The sequence below is a fragment of the Lepus europaeus genome, chromosome 2 (assembly GCF_033115175.1).
Source record: "Lepus europaeus isolate LE1 chromosome 2, mLepTim1.pri, whole genome shotgun sequence".
Classification (NCBI taxonomy): domain Eukaryota; kingdom Metazoa; phylum Chordata; class Mammalia; order Lagomorpha; family Leporidae; genus Lepus; species Lepus europaeus.
The window spans coordinates 24,887,208-24,903,600 of record NC_084828.1 but is presented as its reverse complement, the minus strand read 5'-3'; positions in this window follow the sequence as shown (position 1 = coordinate 24,903,600).

The window sequence follows — 16,393 nt, the reverse complement described above, 5'->3', positions numbered from 1 at the left end:
GTGCCAGCACCACAGGCAGAGGATTAGCCTAGTGAGCAGTGGGGCCGGCCTATTTTTTATTTGAAAGTTAAATATTTATTTGGTGAAAAAATATTTTTCATTCACATTATTGGGTCCGACAGAGTGAAATTAAATAAGAGTTTTCTTTCTTTTTAATTTTTTTTTTAGGAATATAGTGTTTTAACCCCCATTTCCACCTTCCCATTCCACTCCCATCCCACCTCCTACTCCCTCTCCCATTCCATTTTTCATTAATATTTGTTTTTAATTGACTTTATATACAGAAGACCAACTCTATACTAAGAGATTTCAATTGTTTGGACCCACATAGACACACAAAGTATAAAGTACAGTTTGAAAGCAAGTTTTACCATTAATTCTCATAGTACTCATTAAGGACAGAGGTCCAAGATGGGGACTAAGTGCACAGTGACTCCTGTTGTTGATTTAAAAATTAACATTCTTATTTTTGATGTTAGTGACCACCCGAAGGTCTTGACGTGAGATGCCAAGGTTATGGAAGCCTTTTGCATCCACAAACTCTCAGTATTTAGAATGGGAAATATGCAAAGTGGAAGTTCTCTCCTCCCTTCAGATAAAAGTACATCCTTCTTTGATAGCCCCTTCTCTGTACTGTGGTCTCACTCACAGAGATCCTTCATGTAGGTTATTTTTTGCCTCAGTTTCTTGGCTTTCTATGCCTGAAATGTTCTCATGGGCTTTTCAGCCAAATCCTAATGCCTTTGAGGCTAATTGTGAGGTCAGAGTACTGTTTATGGAGTTTGCCATTCTATGAGTCTGCTCATAGAATGGACTACTTCCCATGTTTGGAACTTTCTCTCATTTTTAATTCTATTTTTATTACCAGACACTTGGCCTTATTTATGTGATCCCTATGAGACTCTTTATATCATCAGCTCCACACTTAATATGATAACTTTAACATATAAGTTGGCATTAGTATCTGTCAACTTAATGGAATTTGGAGTCTTATGGCAAATTTTTAGCTTTAACCTTAGATGTATGTCTATTGGAACATATGTCGAACTGTACATCTTTTCACTCTCTTATTGCCACTCTTATTTTTATGGGGATCGATTTTCAATTATATTTAAACACCAAAGAATAATTCTGTATTAAGTGTTCAACCAATGGTATTAAGTAGAAAAAGAAAGTACTAAAAATAAAAAAAAAAATGGTAAACTGTTCCTCAACAGTCAGTACAAGGGCTGATCAAGTCATTGCTTCTCATAGTGTTAGTTTCACTTCTACAGGTTTCCTTTTAGATGCTCAGTTATCTGTCGAAGATCAGGGAGAACATATGATATCTTTCCTTTGGGACTGGCTTATTTAACTCAGTATGATGTGTTCCAGATTCCTCCATTTTGTTGTAAATTATCTGGTTTAATTTTTTTATTGCAGTGTAGTATTATATAGAGTACATAACCCATAATTTTTTTATCCAGTCTTTCATTGACTGGCATTTAGTTTGATTCCATGTCTAAATCTTTGCTTAAATTTATCCCAGGGTATGTAAATTTTTGCAACTATTGTGAATTGACCCGAGCTTACAAGATTTTTCTCATCCATGACATAATTAGTGCATTTGGATGCTATTGATTTATTTTAAAATTTATTTAAGGTATACAAATTGCATGCATTTCATACATACAGATTCAGGAACATAGTGATATGTCCCACTCTACCCACCTTCCCACCCAAGCTCCCATACTTCTTCCTCCTCCCTCTCCTATTCCTATTCTTATGTTTTACAAAAATCTATTTTCAGTTAACTTTATACTCATAAGATTAACCCCACTGTTGGTGGGGATGCAAACAGGTAAAGCCACTATGGAAGTCAGTCTGGAGATTCCTCAGAAACCTGAATATAACCCCACCATACAACCCAGCCATCCCACTCCTTGGTATTTACCCAAAGGAAATTAAATTGGCAAACAAAAAAAGGTCTGCACTTCGATGTTTATTGCAGCTCAATTCACAATAGCTAAGACGTGGAATCAACCTAAATGCCCATCAACAGTAGACTGAATAAAGAAATTATGGGACATGTACTCTATAGAATACTATACAACAGTCAAAAACAATGAAATCTGGTCACTTGCAAAAAAATGGAGGAATCTGGGACATGCTGAGTGAAGTAAACTAGTCCCAAAGGGACAAATATCATATGTTCTCCCTGATCGGTGACAACTAACCAGGCACCTAGAAGGAAACCTGTTGAAGTGAAATGGACACTATGAGAAAGAGTGACTTGATCAGCCCTTTTCCTGACTGTTAATGTACAACTTAATACTTCATCCCTTTTAGTATTTTTTTGTTCTACTTAATTGGTTGAACTCTGTAATTAACACATAATAATTCTTAGGTGTTTTAATTTAACTGAAAAGTGATCCCTGTAAAATATGAGTGGGAATAAGAGAGGGAGGAGATGTACAAATTGTGACATGCTCAATCTGACTTGACCCAAATGGTAGACTTAGAAACGTGCCGGGGATTCCAATTTAATCTCATCAAGGTAGCATGTACCAATGCCATCTCACTAGTCCAAGTGATCAATTTCAGTTCACAATTGATCATAATAAAAGAATTAAGAATCAAAGGGATCACATAAACAAGACTACTATCTGCTAATACTAACTGATAGAATTAAAAAGGGAAAGAACTATCCATCATGGCAAGCAGGATACACAGCAGACTCATAGAATGGCAGATGTCCAAAACAGCACTCTGGCCTCAGAATCAGCCCTTAAGGCATTCAGATCTGTCTGAACAGCCCATGAGAGTATTTCAAGCATGGCAAGCCAAGACACTCTGGCAAAATAAAAAAGAGGTCTAAATGAAAGATCTCTGCGAGTGAGATCCCAGTGGAAAGAACGGGCCATCAAAGAAGGAGGTACCTTTCTCTGAAGGGAGGGGAGAACTTCCACTTTGACTATGACCTTGTCTAAATAAGATTGGAGTCAGCGAACTCAAAAGGCTTCCATAGCCTTGGCAACTCATGACAAGAGCCTAGGAAGATTATTGACGCCATAAACAAGAGTGTCAATTTGTTAAGTCAACAATAGAAGTCACTGTGCATTTGCTTCCCATGTAGGCCTCTGTCCTTATTGTGTTGTTCAATGTGAATTAATGCTTATAACTAATTCTCAAACGGTATTTTACACTTTATGTTTCCGTGTGGGTGTTAACTGATGAAATCTTTACTTAATATATACTAAATTGATCTTCTGTATATAAAGATAATTGAAAATGAATCTTGATGTGAATGGAATGGGAGAGGGAGCAGGAGTTGGGAGGGTTGTGGGTGGGAGGGAAGTTATAGGGGATAAAAAGCCACTGCAATCCAAAAGCTGTATTTTGGAAATTTATATTTATTAAATAAAAGTTAAAAAAAGGTTAACCCTGTGCTAACTAAATAGTTCAACAGAAAGAAGTAAAAAAATCACTTCTTAATGTGTGTGTTGAATTTATATCATATAACTTTGTCAAATTGTCTTATGAGTTCCAAAGTCTCTTAGCAGATTATTCTTGTATCATCTGCAAACAAGGATAATTTGATATCCTACTTTCTGATTTGTATCCCTTTGATTTCTTTTTCTTCCAGAGCTATATTGAATAATAATGATGAGAGTGTGAATTCTTATTTGATTATGGATCTTACTGGAAAAGCTTCCAACTTTTCCCCATTCACATGAGGCTGGCTATAGGTTTGTCAGATATTGCCTTGATCATGTTGAGGTATGGTCCTTCTACACCCAATTTGATTAAGTTTTTTTTTTATCATGATAGTGCATTATATTTCAGCAAATTCTTTCTCTGCATCTATTGAAGTAGTCATATGTTTTTATTCTTCAATATATTAATGTGAAATATTACATTTATACATTTATATATTTTGAACCATCTCTGCATCCTTAGGTTAAATCCCTGTTGGCCTAGGTGGATAATCTTTTTGATATGTTGGATTTGTTAGTGTTTTGTTGAGGATTTTTACATCTACATTTATCAGGGATATTGGTCTATAGTTCTCTTTCTTTATTTTATCTTTTTTTCTGAATATAAGATTAAGGTGATATTGGCCTCATGGAAGGAGTTTGGGAAATTTCTTTTTTTGTTAAAGATTTTATTCATTTGTTATTTGAGAGGTAGAGTCACAGACAGAGAGGGAGAGACAGAGAAAGGTCTTCCATCTACTGGCTCACTCCCAAATGACCACAACAGTCGAAACTGAACTGATCTGAAGCCAGGAACTTCTTCCCTGTGTCCCACGCTGATGCAGGTGCCCAAACACTTGGGCCATCTTCCACTGCTTTCCAAGGCCAAAAGCAGAGAGCTGGATTGGAAGAGTAGCAGCTGGGACACAAACTGGTGCCCATATGGGACCTCTCCCATGGGACCAACACCACAGGCAGAGGCTTAGCCTATCAGACCATAGTACCAGCCACTTCTCTCCCTTTCAATTGTTTTGAACAGTTTAAGATATGTGATTACTGTGATTCCTTCTCTTTTTTTCTTTAAAGTTTGATAGAATTCAACAGTGAAATCCAGGCTTTTTCTTCATTGGAGCATCTTTATTTCTGATTCCATCTCTGTCATGATTATTGGTCTATTCAGGTGTTCTGTCTTCATGCCTCAAATTTAGCAAATTATATATGTCCAGTAATCTATCCATTTCTTCTATATTTTCCAAATTGTTCACCTATAGCTCAGTATAATCATTCCTGATGATTCTTTTTATTTTTGTAATATAAGTTGAAACACCTCCTTTTTCAATTTTGATTTTAAAATGAGTTTTCTTTCCTTCCCCAATTTTTTTTTGGCTAGGTATGACAATATCACATTTGAAGACATACTACATGGCTGTTTTAATGAAAACAACTTGCACAAAATAGACATGCCAGCCAATGAAACAGAATGGAAGTACCAGAAATTAATCTACAGACCTACAACCAACCAATCGTTGACACACAAGTTAAAATCAATCCCTGAAGAAAGAACTATTTCTTCAACAAATTGTATTGGGAAAATTGGATTTTTTCACTCAGAGATATGAAACAAAACCTCTATCTTACAGCCTGTATAAAATCAACTGATGATGGATTGGAAATCTAAATCTAAGACCTGAAACCATCAAATTATTGAAGGAAAATTAAGAAGAGGAAACTTGAGGACACTAGCATGGGCAAAGATTTCTTGGACATAGGAAGTGCAGGCAAAAATAGATAAATGGGATTACCTCAAGCTAAGAAAAAGTTTCTGCACAGCGAAGGAAGTTCACAACAAAGTGAAGAGGCAACCAACAGAATGGGAGAAAATATTTGCAAACTGTGCAGCTCATGAATTATTAACAAATAAAATACATAAAAAGGTTAAGAAATTTAGCAACAACAAAAGATATAGTTCAGTTAGGAAATGGACAAAGGACATGAATAGGCATTGTTCAAAGGAGGAAATACCAATGGCCAATAGACACTTGAGAAAATGCTCAGGATTAAGAACCATCAGGGGAATGCAAATAAAAACACAATGTGATTTCACATCAACCCAGTTTAGAGTATCCCCCAAAAATAAAATAACAAATGCTGGTGAGGATGTGAGAAAAAAAGTACCCTAATATGCTGTTGGTAGAAATGTACACTATTATAAACTTTATGGAATACAGTATAGATATTCCTCAGAAACCTAAAAATAGACCAATAATATGACCCAGCCATCCCAATCCCTGGAAGTTACACAAAGGAAATGAAATGAGTATATGAAAGAGTCCCTTGAACCCCATGTGTATAACAACTCAATTTACAATAGCTAAGATATTGATCTAACCCAAATGTCCATCAGGTGATGACTGGATAAGGATAATATGATATATGTTATATGTTATATGATGATATACTGCTCAGTTATTAAAAAAAGAATGAAATCCTGCCTTTTGCAACAAAATGGATGCACTGGAGAACATTATATTTAGATAAAAAAGGCAGATGCAAAAACACAATTATCAGCCATTTTCTCTGGTTTGTGGCAGCCAGTATATAACATACCATAAATTGATTATATATAAGTGAAATTGACATATTTTGTTTTGATGCTGTTTCTAGTCAGTGTCTATAGTCCTGCAGAATAGTGGTCTATCTACTTTTTACTTATTGAACTTTAATTTATTTAGAGGAGGATTAAGCCTGTGATTATGAACTAAATTAAACATGTTATTTCAAAAACTAATAGAAAATATGAAAGGAAGAAAGAGAGGGAGAGAAGAAACTGGAGGGGTAGGGGATATCGTTATCTTCTTAAAAATATTTCTATGGGGCATGGTGTTGTGTAGTAGAGAGTAAAGCTGCTGCCTCTGATGCTGGCATCTCACATGGGCACCAATTCAAGTCCTGGCTGCTCCACTTCTGACCCAGCTGCTTGCCAATGGCCCAAGAAATCAGAAGAAAATGGCCCAACTGCTTGACCATGTGAGAGCCTGATGAAACTCTGGCTCCTGGCTTTGGACTGGCCTGGCCTGGCTTGGGATTATGTTGCCATCTGTGGAGTGAGCCAGCAGATTGAAATCTATTTATCTACCTTTCTCTCTTTATTTTTATAACTCTGGCTGTTAAAATGAATAAATGTTTTTGAGAAGCAGAGTTACCTACAGAGAGAATGAAAAACAGAGACAGGTCTTCCATCCACTAGTTGACTTCCCAAATGGACACAGTGACTGGAGCTGGGCCTATCCAAAGCCAGGAGCCAAAAGCTTCCACCAGTTCTCCCATATATGTGCAGATGCCCAAGCACTTGAGCTGTCTTCCACTGCTTTCACAGGCAAGTAGTAGAGAGCTGGATTGGAAGTGGAGCAGCCGGGACTAGATCGGCACCCATATGGGATGCTGGCACTGCAGGTGGAGGCTTAACCTATACACCATAGGGCTGGTGCCAAATAAATAGATCTTAAAAAAAAAAGAATTGTATCTGTGAACTACATGAAATCTACTTTCTTTATAATAATAAAAAGAATCTGATTTCCATAAATATTTGATTTTATTAAGAAAAACAAAAACGCAATATTGTTAATGCTCTTACCAAGACCTAAAAAACAAGTGCATTATACTGCATTGTTGTTTTGAAGTTGTAGGAATCTGCAGATTCAATATGTCTTACAAGGCTGTGGAACAAATACAGGCCTTCGTGATTCTTCAGCCCTTGAAGGGAGAAGCAGGATTCTCACACAGCGCTCTGAAGAAATTAAAAATGATTTGAAGCAGGAGAGAACAATGGTATAAAGATAAACAATGCCCTTTCTGCTGTACCAATTTTACTATGAGTGATTTTAAGGAAAAAATTACAAGGAAGAAGTAGTTTCTATGAAATTCCAGATTATACTAGTAAAAGAGAAATGCTACAAGTTTATAATTTTATTTGAATACATTTAACTATAACTTTCAGAATTTTAAAACAACATAATCAAATGTACATTATTTAGATTACTGATAATGTTATTATTTTCTTGTAAAAAATCAAAATGCAGGTGAATTATTAAACATTTATCAATTGCCTAAGAAATTCTGAGAGTCTTTCTAAAGATGGCTTATTGAACTCTGGAACCATTTTGGTCCACCTGATTCAGGAAGCAAAATTAAACTGAAAAAAAATGAGATGAAATAAAGGTAGAATATTATAAACTAAATGCTTTTCTTTTTGTTCTAGAAGAGTGTAAAAATAAAATGGAGCTTTATAACCTTTATAAAAACAATCTTGTCCAGACAGTTATGAATAGGGAGAAAGCTTCTGCTTCACATGGTACGTATTTGCTTTGAGTTTCCAACAGGCCAGAATTAAAATATTGTCAGTAGTTTTCTTCATTGGCTTTCACGAACATGGAAAACGTGTTAATAAAATTCTTAATATATTCCTAAACAATCCCAATACCTTCCTAAGTAAGTTGGGGTGAATTTGAAGTCACTTCCCTATTATCTTTGCTAGGTCCTAGAGATGTGTGTCTGGGAGAATGTGTGATTTTAGATTACTGGAGAGTAGCTAAATATATGTTAGTATGATCAAATCAAGGGTGGACAGCAACATACTGAAAGCGTGTGTATGGAGTAGTTGGGAATGCATAATAAAAGTATTGTCACAGGAAGATTAGTGTAGGGAAGGAGACTATGAAAGGCACACAACTGATACTATTCTTCCAAGCTCAGTTTCCCTTAATGGTTGCTTTTAGGAATGTCAATTCATACCTTCGTTTCAATGAGCTCAGTAATTTGCAAATAACTTTACTATGTCATTGTTGGAAATACAAAGATCTTCTGGGCTAAATATCTCAATATTATCTATATATGACTTTACTGATAGGGAAATTACATAAGTAAAATTTATATATAATGATAGGATTAATGACAGCCAGACTTGGGACTTAATAGTCGTACACATTATGTTCATGCAGTCTATCTCTCAAGAGGAAAAGGAAAAAATATAAACAAGTGCTGGAGCTTGTCAAGGTAATTGGGATTTTGTACCATTTGAATGCATGTTTTGCTTTTATTTTTTTTAAATAAAGATTTGTTTATTCTAAAGGCAGAGTAAGAGGGAGAGAAGGAAAGATGAGAGAGAGAAAAGAGAGTAAGAGAATCTTCCATCTGCCTGTTCACTCCAGAAATGCCTACAACAACTCAAGAGCTGAGGCTGGGCCAGGCTGAAGCAAGTAGCCAAGAACTCTGTCTGGGTCTTCAATGTGGAGGGCAATGACTCAAGTAATTGAGTACTGGATCTATCATCTGCTGCATCCCAGGCACATTAGAAAGAAGCTGAGTTGGAAATGGAGGCTGTACTCAAACCAGACATTCTCTTTTCAGACATGGATATTCCAAGTGGAAGTTTAATACACTGTGCCACAATGACCATCCTGAATACAATTTTAAATATTTCCAGAGTTTAGGATAACGTATAAAAGAGTATATGAAAAATCTAATTTGTGCAAAAAAAGATAGAGAAATTTTAAAAATATTATCTGCTTTCTATTTATCTGATTTTAATTATGTGTCTCATTTTTAAACAAACAAAAATGGATGAAACAAGGAAATCAATGTGTTGAGACTGTGAAATTTTTATATTTTATATGTCCCTGAAATATTAAATATAATTTCTTGAAGCAACTGGAAAAAAATTGATTTGGTGAAAGATGCGATGCACTTGTGGGTTGGGGATATATTCTCAAGAAATGGGAGGTGCAGACAATGCTTGTGTTCTCTGCTATGCTGAACATACAGACAAATGAGCAGAAGGGCAAACATTAAGTCTTGTTGGAGTGTTGTTCAGCATGGCAATAAATTAGCTCATCTTGCACATTAGAGTTCATGAGTTGATTCCTGGCTCCAGTTCCTAACTACAGACCCTGAGAGGTCTCAGTGATGACTCAAATGATACTGTTACTTATACATATGTGAGAGACCTGGGTTGCTTTATTTCTCCCCTTGGTGTGTATGTACATATGTGTGTGTGTCTTCCTCTGAAATGAATAAAATAATTTTAGAAAACAAGCTTTGGAATTTGGATTCATTCTTGTAAACCATATTAGATTCCAAAGCCCACATTATTGATCATTCACTGAATTAGCCTAAACTGGGCATGTCAAGAAATCTTTTGACATGCTGTGAAGTAAAGTGTTATGTATAAAGAGGACCAGGGCATTAAATATGCTTTTTGAAAGACAAAAGGAAGAGCTTTAAAGTTGAACTTTTTTTTACTTTTTTGTAACTATGGCTTATACAACACCTAATATGCTGGAGATGAAGAGAAGTAGCCTTGTATTTGATGCATTTATGAGTTCTTAATATGTACAATTTCATATTACATCTATTAAAAGCAAGCAGCATCTTAAAAAAGACTGCCTTTTGGTGAATCTGTAATTCCAGTTTTGATAATTTAGCCTATATGAATGTAAAGTTGGACACACACAAGTAGGAAATCTGTACTAAGAGCTAAAAAAGAACTACAGAATTTCCAGGGACAGGTAATTAACTAAGTATTGAAATAACTGAGAGAGACTATGGGAAAAATGAGAATTAAATGGGCCTTAATGAATATGGTTTATAAAAGAGACTTTGGACAAAACAATGATTAAAGAAAACATCAAAATCAGTGTTTCAGAGTTCAGAATAAACTTCTGATTGTTCAAGATGTCAAAGCCTCAACTGTCAAAATACTAAACAGGAAAATAGATATATGTATAGATATCTAAAATTTCAGATTAAATTGTGATTATTATTATACAAAGTAATTTAAAACAGATTGACTTCTTGTAGCAGTAGTCATGAAGTTTGCAGAAAAAAATGGAATTCAAAGGTCAGGTTATTTTAGTGCAAAACAATTTTGAAACTCATTCACAATTTTTTTCAAAGTATCCAAATCCATATTCTACATTCCTACATTTCACATCATACCTGTATATCTGACCTCTTTTCATCTTCTGTTAGCCTCCCATTTTGCTTCCCATTCAAATATTAGCTTCTCATTCCAAGGGAACATGGGATAATATTCTAAAAATCAGTATTTTGCTATTTCAAAATTTTCCCACAGGCTCTACTTAGTGTTTCCCAAATACGAAGATTTCAGCTCACTGTGGTCTTGGTGTTATAAAAATTCCCATATACACGAAGGAGCAGGTTCTTTCCCAGACATTTTGATAGTGTAAGGGTACATAATTTATGGGTAAACAAAGCAGTTTTTAGATATCAGTTTCTTAATAACAGAACCAATTGTAAATATAAAGGCGCCTTCAAAAATTTCATGGAAAATATGTACTATGAAAAAATTGCGAAAGAGTCATAATTGCTTTGCACTAAAATAACCTGATCTTTGAATTCCACTTTTCTGTAAACTTCATGACCACTGCTACAAGAAGTCAATCTATTTTAAATTACTTTGTATAATAATAATCACAATTTAATATGAAATTTTAGATATCTATACATAATAAGATGATCCTAAGTAAGAAATACTGGAGCTTAAAGTATAAGCAAGGGAACCAGGGTAGAAAATAGATTAGCTATAAAGGTTCTTAACTAGAATGAGCAAGTAGGCTTACTCTTGAACAGAATTCTGATTAGGGTACACTCTAAAGGAGGCAGTAGAAATGCAAAGTACCCCACCCTTCAATGCAGCACTCCTTCTATTTGGTATGAACATTAGAACTCTGAATATGTGCCAAAAACTGAATGGTGAAGAAAACAGTGAAGGATATGACTGAGTATATTTACATATACTCAGTGTGTGAATATTGGATTAAGGAGACCTTTGTATTCAGTGATTTTTCGATCTTGTGCATTATTATTTGTGCCACATGGACAAGTTGTGGCCTGGCTTGTTTTGTTTCAGTTCAACAATTGCTGTACCCTCTCTGCAGCAAAGAAAAGCTAAGAGGAACAGTAAATCTTGTAAAAGCTTTCCAGGCATTTGTAGGTGGGCTCCACTTTTCACTGAGAATCACTGCAGAGTATCAAAGTGCAGAGGGGTCTAAAAAATATTGGTATGTTTTCATTTACTTCTTTTTTTAAAATTATTTAAGGTATACAAATTACATGTATTTCACATATTCAGATTTAGAAACAATGATTCTTCTGACCCTACCCTCCCTCCCTCCCACACCCTACCATTACCCTTTTTCCTCCTTCCTCTCTTATTCCTTCTTTTAATTTTTATAATGATCTACTTTCAGTTTATTTTACACTCATCAGATTAACCCCACACTAAGTAAAGTGTTCATCAAGTGAACACTCCTTCATTGAATCTCATTGAATCTTCATTGAATCATTGAAACTCAAATTATCAGTTTCACTTCTACATATTACATTTTTGGTGCTCTATCAGTTATCACAGACCTGGGAAAACAGATGGTATTTGCCTTTTGGAGATGGCTTATTTCACTATGTATAACAATTTCCAGTTGCATCAATTTTGTTGCAAAAGACAGAACTTCAGTCTTTTTTACGGTGAGTGAAATTCCATAGTGTATATGTGTCATACTTTTTTTATCCAATCTCTGGTTGATGAACACCTTGATTGATTCTATATTTTAGCTGTTGTGAATTGAGCTGCAATAAACATTGGGGTATAGATAACTCTTTCATATACTTATTTCACTTTGTTTGGGTAAATTACCAGGATTCTGATTACTGGGTTATATGGTATCTATTTTCAATTTTCTGAGGAATCTCCATCTTGTCAGCCACAATACTGTACTAGTTAACATTCCCACCAACATGGGTTTAGGATACCTTCTCCCTACACCTCACTGCATACTGGCCAACATTCATTGTTTGTTGATTTCTGTGAGAGCCATTCTAACTGGGGTGAGATGAAACCTCAGTGTGGCTTTGGTTTACATTTCCCTGAACGCTAGTGATCCTGAGTAATTTTTCATTGTCTGTTGGCTCTTTCAATTTCTTCTGAAATTGCCTATTCAAGTCCTTTGTCCATTTCTTAACTGGATTGTTCATTTCATTGTCGTTGAGCTTCTTGAGCTTTTTATAGATTTTAGATATTAATCCTTTATAAATTCCATGGTTTACAGATATTTTCTCCCATTCTGTAAGTTGCCTCTTCATTTTGCTGAGTGTTTGTTTTGCAGTGCAGAAGCTTCTCACCTTGGTATAATACCATTTTTCTGTTTTGGCTTTGAATTCCTTTGCTTCTGGAGTCTTTCCCAAGATGTCTTTGCCTATGCCAATGTCTTGCAGAGTTTCCTCGATGTTCTCCTTTAGTAATTTCATGACATCAGGTCGTAGATTCAGATCCTTGATACCTTTGAGTTGATTTTTGTATAAGGTATGATGTAGGAGTGTTGTTTCATACTTCAGCATGTAAAGATCCAGTTTTTCCAGCGCCTTTAGTTGAATAGACTGTCCTTTCTACAGGGATTGATTTTAGCTCTTTTGTCAAAGATTAGTTGGTTGTAGATGTATTGATTGATTTCTGGAATTTCTGCTCTGTTACATTGATCTACATATTTATTTTTTGCCATGAGCAGGCTGTTTCGATTATAACTATTTTGTAATGTATCTTGAAATCTGGTAGTGTGGTGCTTCCAGGTTTGTTTTTGCTGTATAAGATTGTTTTAGCTATTAGATGTCTCATGTGTTTCCATATGAATTTTAGCATAGTTCATTCTAGATCTGAGAAGAATGTCTCTAGCATTTTGATTGGAATCCCACTAAATCTGTAAATTGCTTTTGGTAGCATGAACTTTGTGATAGCATTAATTCTTCTAAACAATAACTATGGCAAATTTTTCCCTTTTTTGCTGTCTTCTTACATTTCTTTCTTTCTATTTATTTATTTATAAGATTTATTTATTTATTTGAAATTCAGAGTTATGCAGAGAGAGAGAGAGAGAGAGAGAGGAGAGAGAGAGAGGTCTTCCACCCACAGGTTCACTCCCCAGATGCCCGCAACGCCCAGAGCTGCGTGGATCCGAGCCAGGAGCCAGGAGCTTCTGGGGCCCCAGAGCTTGAGCCATCTTCTACTGCTTTCCTAGGCCATAGCAGAGAGCCCGATTGGAAGTGGAACAGCCGGGACTTGAACTAGCACCCATATGGGATGCTGACACTGGAAGCAGCAGCTTTACCCACTACGTCACAGTGCTAGTCCCTATATTGTTTTTTTAATGTTTTCTAATTGTTAACATAGAGATCTTTCACTTCGTTGGTTAAAAGTATTCCAGGATTTGCCAGCGCCATGGGTCACTAGGCTAATCCTCCGCCTTGCGGCGCCGGCACACCGGGTTCTAGTCCCGGTCGGGGCACCGATCCTGTCCCGGTTGCCCCTCTTCCAGGCCAGCTCTCGGCTGTGGCCAGGGAGTGCAGTGGAGGATGGTCCAAGTCCTTGGGCCCTGCACCCCATGGGAGACCAGGATAAGCACCTGGCTCCTGCCATCGGAACAGCGCGGTGCGCCAGCTGCAGCGCGCCTACTGCGGCGGCCATTGGAGGGTGAACCAACAGCAAAAGGAAGACCTTTCTCTCTGTCTCTCTCTCACTATCCACTCTGCCTGTCAAAAAAAATGGGAAAAGTATTCCAGGATTTAAAAAAAAGCAGTTGCAATGTATTTATCATATTGCCCTGCTGCATGAAAGTGTAAGGGTTATCTCTTACCATATGATTGCGTGTATAAGACCAGAAACAGGAACATGCTTTCTCTGTGATAACCAGGCATACATGTACCTCCTCACCAACAGGACAGGGTCCAGCACACTTGCCTTCCTATTTTCTCCTTTGTCCTATGCCCTAGATGAATCTTTATTATATGTTCCTATAACCTACTGCATCAAGAGAGATTTTGGACTCACTCTCTTGTTAATCTTGCTTGGTATCTTGATATGGAATTGGAACAGGAACAACTGGACTAGCCATTTCAGTAGAAAAGGCAAATAAAATTGAAGGTTTATCTCTCAGTCTCAAAGAAAACATAAATATCCTAGCTCAGCAACTGCTTTATCTCCAGGATCAGGCAGATTCATTGACTGCAGTAGTTCTCCAGAACCACCAGGCACTAGACCGCCTCATGCCCTAAAGGAAGATGTTGCCTCTTTATGGGTGAAAAATACTGTTTTTACACCCAGAGGAGGACTTTGCCTCTTTTTGGGTGAAGAATGTTGCTTTTACACCAGTAAACAGGACATGCTAATGAGATGTATTCACAAGGTAACTCTGCCTTAATTTGGCCATCCTTTCTGCCATGGGCAATTTCTCTAATATCTCCTTTTGCATTCATATTTGTGCTCCTATTTCTAAATACATAATTAATTTATTCCAAAGGTTTTATTCCAAAGGTTCTTGCAGGAACAAATAACTGCTTAATGTCAAGCCATCTCATAGGAGCAACATGAGAATGCTCTTCTTTTTCAATCAATCCAATCTCAAGTCTAGACCCCTGCTCAAGTACTGGCTCCATGTCTATGCCCTGCATCAGCAGGAAGTAGCCAGAGAGAAATCAATGACCCTTCTCCTTTTTCTTTTTAGAAAACTTTTATTTAATAAATATAAATTTCAAAAGTACAACTTTTGGGTTATAGTGGTTTTCCCCCCATAACCACCCTCCCACCCACAAACCATCCCATCTCCTACTCCCTCTCCCATCCCATTCTTCATTAAGATTCACTTTTTTCTACTAATTATATTTTTATAACTTTTATTTAATGAATATAAATTTCCAAAGTACAGCTTATGGATTACAATGGCTTCCCCCCACACCACTTCCCTCCCACCCGCAACCCTCCCCTTTCCCGCTCCCTCTCTCCTTCTATTCACATCAAGATTCATTTTCAATTCTCTTTATATACAGAAGATCAACTCATTAAGATTCATTTTTAATTATCTATATACAGAAGATCAACTTAATATATACTATGTAAAGATTTCAACAGATTGCACCCATGCAGACACACAAAGTATATAGCTTTGTTTTTAAGACTAGTTTTACCATTAATTCTCATAGTACAACACATTAAGGACAGAGATCCTACATGAGGAGTAAGTGCACAGTGACTCCTGTTGTTTTATTTAACAATTGACACTCTTTATTTATGATATCAGTATCACCCAAGGCTCTTGTCATGAGCTGCCAAGGCTATGGAAGCCTCCTGAGTTCACAAACTCCGACCTTATTTTGACAAGACCAAAATCAAAGTGGGAGCTCTTTCCTCCCTTCAGAGAAAGGTACCTACTTATTTGATGGCCCATTCTTTCCACTGGATCTCACTCACAGAGATCTTTCATGTAGGTCAATTTTTGCCACAATGTTTGGAATTCCATGCCTGAGAAATTCTCATGGGTTTTTTAACCAGATCTGAATGCCTTAAGGGCTGATTCTGAAGCCAGAGTGCTGTTAGGGCATTTGCCATTCTATGAGTCTGCTGTGTATTCTGCTTCCCATGTTGGATCATTTTCTCCTTTTCAATTCTATCAATTATTATTAGCAGACACTGTAGTGACCCTTCTCCTTATCTAAAGTCAGAGTCAGGATTGATTCAACAAAGACATAATCCTCAGCCATTCTCACTCATTGCCCAAAAGATAGATAAACAATGGAATTTAATCATAACCTCTACTCTACCACCAATGGCTCTACTCCCAACCTGTGTGTACTGACGGTCCTCTTCCCCACTTAATGCTGTATAATTGTTCAAACCTGGTAAATGCCACTCTTAGGATCATTGGTTACTATCCTCACTCTGTCTTTTATGACCTTGTCTAAATATGATCAGAGTCGGCAAACTTGGAAGGCTTCCATAGCCTTGGCAACTCATGACGACAGCCTAGGATGGTTACTGGCGCCATAAACTAGAGTGTCAATTTGTTGGGTCAACAACAGGAGCCACTGTGCACTTGCTC